The sequence below is a fragment of the Alligator mississippiensis genome, chromosome 12 (assembly GCF_030867095.1).
Source record: "Alligator mississippiensis isolate rAllMis1 chromosome 12, rAllMis1, whole genome shotgun sequence".
Taxonomy (NCBI): Eukaryota; Metazoa; Chordata; order Crocodylia; family Alligatoridae; genus Alligator; species Alligator mississippiensis.
Window position 1 is genome coordinate 59,778,026 of NC_081835.1, and position 6,224 is coordinate 59,784,249.

Consider the following 6,224-nt stretch of genomic DNA (forward strand, 5'->3'; position numbering starts at 1 on the left):
CGCACACCGTGCCCTGGGCCGCTAAACTGGAAGTGATACAGCCCTGGGCAGGGCACAGTTATATTGCTGTAAAGGTGCTGAGTCAGCCATGCTATTTTATAGGTGCTTTTATAACCATATCCACCCTGCAGATAGCTAATGCTGGCATAACAGCACGGATTAGAAATGAGCCCCCTCCCTCACCTGGTGAGGCGCAAACCGGGTGCAGGACGAACCCCATCCTCCCTTTCCTGTACAAGTGTGGATCCGGCAGCTGCTGCTGCTTAGTAGAGAGAGTTAGTGCATCAGAAAGCAGGGGAAAGGTGCACCTTTATAGACCCAAGTTCACTTCATCATGAGTAGATCCAGGCAAGAAGCGACTCTCCGAGGGAGTTGCAGGGCTGCTTTCGCTGCAGGTGCTCGGATTGACCCGCTCGTGTCCCTCCTCCCCACAAAATGAAACGCTTTCACGCGTACGTGTTCTCACTCTCCAATACCCATCAACAGCGCTACGCAAACCCAGGTGGGAACCTTTTGAGACCTGTTGCGAGGACGTTTCTGATAAACCACGGGGAGAAAGGCATGGTGTATTTTTTTTTCTTTTGTGAAAGCAAAATTAACTTCAGTTAGGTTTGCAGCTCTTTGCAGAACAGGCCCTTGGGCCAAACCAGGCCTTTTTTTATGACAAAAACCTAATGCAGTGGGAAAACATCACCCGGTGCTGCTTGTTGGCCGAGACACAGGAGCTCTGGACGTTTCTCTCCATTGTCCCCGTCACGGTTAGCAGCAGGACCCCCCCCGCTCCCGGGGTCTCACCCCACGCACACGTCCCCTAGTGCCAGGCCTCAAGCCGTGATGTCTCGAGGTGGGATTCCCCAATTCGCCAGCTGTTAGACCATGATCCCTTTGATTTTGGCAGTGAAACAACAGTCAATTAAATTCTCATAGCCAATTAAACACCGAGTCCCAAATGCTGAAACTCCACGCGCAGAAAGGGAGGGCCTGAAAAATGGTAATTTTTTGATTATTAAAAAAATGATTACGATTGTTATCCTATCCATTTCCTGTCAGCTTAATTCAACAGGCATCTATGCAGGTGCCCCCCTCACCCCTCCTCGGGATCCCTCTGCCAGGAAAGCATGGGCCCTGCAGCTAGTGGGTCTCCCCAAGGGCTCCCCTTTGGCCCCTGTGACAGCAGCTGTTCGACGTGTGTCCTAAGCAGCATCCTGACCGTATCGCACTGCTTACCATGCCGTAAATGCTGCAGCACACGCGGGCCCGGTGTGAGGCCAAGGAGAGCCCTACCCACTTATTCCCCTGAATGAGCAACACCTCCGCCCCAGAAGGGCAGGGAGAAGCCCCTGCAGGCTATTTCTTTTCTTCCTCCCTTCACTGTTAGTTGAAGCCCCGCTTGGCCGTATATTTTTTCTTCATACCCATTTGCTTTGCCTCTATTTTCCCAATCACTGCCGATCCCTCTCATTTTAAAAGGAAGGACCAAACAAAGATGCAACGCAAGATAAACGACGCGTTCTGCTGATACGGCTGCTCCCACCCGACGGGTCCGAGACCGCTTTACACACGGGACAGGAAAGACGCACTCCAGTCCTCCTTGAAATGCAGCCACCTCTGGATTGGAGCCGGGCTTACAGCAACGCTACCCACCGCTCTGTGCATGGATGCGTGATGCAGCGAGACAGGCCGGCCTGCTCCCGGACACCCACATGCATCGAGCCCTGGGTTTGCACTGGCTTCCACGCGTATTTACAGATCAAAGGGCTCCGTGGCCTGTTCAGGGTGGCCTTATCCAGAGCAGGCTCTGACAGGCTAGCACTCCCTCTCCCAAGACAGACAGGGAAGGGGAGGCCGGCCTCCATGCATCTGGCCTTCCTCTCCCCCCACCCCGGGGGCAGGGAGATGCTGGTACAGCCTGGCCTGGCTGGGAACACCATGGCACGGAGCGGCGCTGCCCTTGTGTACACAACCATCTGCAAACAAGCTCGTCAATTATTAATAAAGCTCAGCTCGGCCCCAGAGAAACCAAATCCGAGCAGGGTGGGAGGCGCGGACAGTCGCTCCCAGGGGAATGCAGGGAGCAGAGAGTCTCCGCAGAGCGGGAGCAGCGAGGCTATAGAGATCCTCGGAAACATCTGACCCCCCTGAAACGGGGTCCTTTGCCCTGGTTTGGGCAGCTCATCAGCCTAGTCTGGAGCAACACTGACAGAGAAGACAGCACACCCATCCATGGAGCCAGGTAATGTGAGCGCTCCCTAACTTCGGGGGGAGTGGGGATGCTGTTGGTAGCAGAGTGCAGAAGGACTAGGGCAGCGTTCCCCACCGTTTCAGACTCGAGGCCTGCTTGGAAGATGCCAGCTCTGAGTTTCCACTTGATCTTTCACTGCCGAACAATGGCAGAGCAATTCCTCTCTTGCAAAGAGCTCAGCATGGGTTTAGAGCTATGGATTCCTATTTGAAATCTCTGGGCTTATCTTGTGGCTTGTGTTTGCACGTCTAACATGGTGTGGCACCCTCAAAAGGATCTCGAGGCACCCTAGGGTTGAGACTAGTGCTCCGCTCAGCTATGCCAGTTCGCTGCCCGGGGACGGCCCTGTCACCTGGGCATTCATGGTGCTGGGAGGTCTGCCCAGTGCAACACAAGCCTGCCAGCACCCTCCACAAGCTCAGTAAATATCCCCCCACCAGGGAACAGAGGCAGGGAGGGGGCATCTGTGGCCAGCTCAAGGTCACCCAGCAAAGCAGTATCAGAACCAGTATTAAAGGTCCGGGGTTCCTGGTTGTCAGCCCGGGCTGAGCACACCTTGTCTTTGGAAAACCTCCATCTGCATACCAGTGCCCAAAGCCAGGCTCCAGCTGCCACAGCTCTCCTCTGACCCACAGCACAAGGGCAGCCTTGGGGAGGTCTGTGCACGTTGGGGAGAGTTTCCCCTATGTTCAAAGGGTTTGCAGCCAGAGGGAGAGGAAATCCTGGCCCTGCTGAGTGAGCAGAGTTCAGAGCTTTGCCCTTCCTGGGGAAGCCAGGGTTATGGAGTCTGGGCACGTTGGATAGTATTTGCACTATATGCCACTCCTGGAACAAAGGAGTCCTGCAACAGCATGCACACAGCCTTCTTCAACCCAACTAGCGGCAGGATTCAGCGAGATGACAGGTAGCTTCACACAGAGGCTGTTCATAGGGGACTTTTCAGGGGTGGGGGAGAGCAGTCGCCAAGCAGCTGAGAGCACGAGAATGAGCGCTGGCACGGGCAGTCGAGAGGCGCTGGCTGCGAGCCAGGCAGAGATCTTGTGTTCTCACCCCGAAGTATCAGGCATCAACCTCAGAGTGAAACTAAGTCAAGCAGCTCCGGTCCCCGAACAGCTCCGGATTTCCAAGCTGCCATCCAGTGTGAGCGTGAGCCACCAAGCGTTGTGGCTGCCACACTCGCCGGAAGGGCAGATGCCAAGGGAAATGCACAGGAACACCCCGACGCCAGCATCACACTGTTGCCATGGAAATGGGGCATCCATATTTCAGGAGGCCGCAGTCTGTTGGCAGGGGCACGCGCCAGGGTGCCCGGTTCTGTCCACGGGGCTGCCCAGCGTACGTTCGTCCTGCTGCTTGCTCCCAGGCCATAGCACCGTCCTTCTCTCACCACACCTGTGCAGGCAAGCAGCGAATTGCTCCAGGAGTGCCAGGGGCCCTGGAACGGAAAGGGTCTGAGCTAGGACCTCCCATCATGGCAGGTCCTAAGGGCTACAAGGACCAGACAGCACGTGACAGCACTGGGGGAGGGGGACAAGGATCTGTGCATTTCCATCTCAGGTTTGAACACCGTTCAATTTAAATGATTAGTTTAAGTGGCCTGGGCGCAGGGCTGAGAGTCAGTGTGGCCCGAGAGGGAGACCCGGCTCTGACACCGATGCAGCATGTGGCCTTGGGCAAGACACGTTGCCTTTACACTTCAGTTTTCTCCATGCTTCCAGGGCCCGGGAGGAGGGGCAGCATCTACACATGGCCCTAGCAGGACGTAGCGCTCGTGACACGCTGTTAGTAGGGATCCAGCTCCTTTACATGCACAGAGGGAAGCCAAAAGCCCTCCAGTTGCTGCTCTCTTTCCAAGAAGTAGAGCGAGGCACAAGTAGACAGGACAAAGGCCAGGCAGTCACCCCTACTCAGGAGCCAAGACGGGGGCATCCCCTGCTTGACAGTGCCCTGGCGGCGAGGCTGTCCCTCTATTTTCCCCCTCTGCTATGGGCTGCCCGTGTCCACCGTTAACAAGAGCCGAGCTGCAGGAAGTCTGCGGTTTGGGTAGTGGTCACATCCGCATGGAAATCCCTAAGGGTGCATGGGGCTGGACAGAGAGCTGGGATGGAGGCTCGGCCAGGCCAGGCCACACAAGTCGGATAAAGCCAAAAGCAACTCCAGAGAGCTGCAGCAAGGAGGCCTCCGCGTCCTTCTGGGCTTTAACATCCAGCAGGTAGTTTCTCAAGCGGGCCAGGCTCCCTGAAGATGCATCGCCGAGCTCCGAGGGTCCCGGGGCAGCTGGGGGGATCATTTTGATCTTGACCACAGTTCGGAGGGTTGCTGGTTCTGGCCAGGCTCCTCTCAGCACAAGCCGCTGACCTGAAAGCCTGGATCCCAGCTGAGGCTTGACTGGGTTTCACAGGTTGCAGCTGGCTTTGCTTGGAGAGGCCCTCCTTTTCTTCCTTCCCTTGGCAAGGCCAAACATCCAGTGACCGGGTCCCACAGCTCCACATCTCAGCAATCCCTCATTTTAGGGTTAAACTTTGCCAGGAGTCTGCTGCATTGGGCTGGCAAACCCTGGAGAGGGAAGAAAGAGCCAGGTGGGGTTTGCTTTGTGGGAACTCTCTGCAGCCTGTGTGCAACCTGCACCGTGCCAGACCAGACTGGAGGGGTGCCCCGCTAATGGAGTATTTCCTACCCAAACCCACATACAGATGCTGCTATTTGCACATCTACAGCACCCTTTTCCCAGAGACCCGGGCAAAGAAAGCAGTGCAGGCTCACAGCAACGTGATGCCACCGTGCCCCTACCTGCTCCGAGCCACCCCAAGCTGAGGTCTGGTGGGTGGGAACGACGGTCACTAACAGGAATCTTCCAGGTTCGTAGGAACATGTTGGTCTTTTCTGTGTCACAGGGTGCCTGGCTGTCTCCTTGCCCTGGCAATATCACAGACCACCAGGCCGCACTGTCCCCCGACACCGTAGCCATAAGGCCCTGCCAGGTCCTGCGCTACATCACAGGTGAAGTGGCAGCTGGAGGACAGATGGCAGCTTTGCTATTCTCCCTTCTGTCCCAGTTTCCAGAAACCACAGACCTTTTGTCACGTTTCTTCTCCCCACCTGGCCCCTTCCCAAGATGCTGCCAGTCCTGTTTCCGTATGAAAAGCAAATACCTCCCTGGTTTGCAGAGCCAGGCTCTCCCAAGGTCCCTTGCCATGGGGAAAGGCAGTCAAGGCCCCAAACAGGGAGTGTAACACAGGGGATCTAACAGGAAACCAGAGGTGTCATGTCAGTGGGGTCACGGGTCTATGGGAGTGTGCGGTGGGCCAGTCAGTCCCGTGGGACTCGCGCGCATAGGGATGTACAGAGTTTCACATATGGCATCGCACAGCCGCCTCTTGTCTGGGCCGTGCTCTTGGCTCAGGGGACTGGTACTGCCTGTGCTAATCCTCCCCGTGGAGCAGCACAGACATGCCAGGGGCACGGTGACCTGCCAGGGCTCTGGTGGTCCAAGCAGCACCTAAACCACCCCGTCAGGATTGGGGAATGGATCCGAACGCTTCTGAGAACCCATCCTGGGGTTTTATTCCCCCGCGGGGCCAGCAGCTCCTGCCTGCTTCTGGCCCAGGGGGAATAAAAGCTGATGGGGAAAGAGCCAGGTGACCACCACCCTGGAGCAGGCTCAGTGCACGGCTGGCTCTCCTCTGCTCACGCCTGCTTGGTGAACGGGATCCAGAGAAAGGCAGAGCGCGCGTGTGAGGATGAGTGGTTTTGGCAGTCTGTCTCCTGGTCTGTCTCGAGCCCTCTCCTGTTCGCCTCATTGCTGGGGAGCGAGGCACTTTGGCTCTGCAGAGGAGTCACCGCCTCAGCGAGAGCGCGGCGTTCACTGTGCTGTGGTTTCTTTCCAGGGACTGGCGCCACAGCCGAGCCTGCCCACACCTCTGCAGACGGGCTGAGAAGCTGCGAGCCCCTCGGAGGCATCAGCATCAGCGTGGAAGGAGCT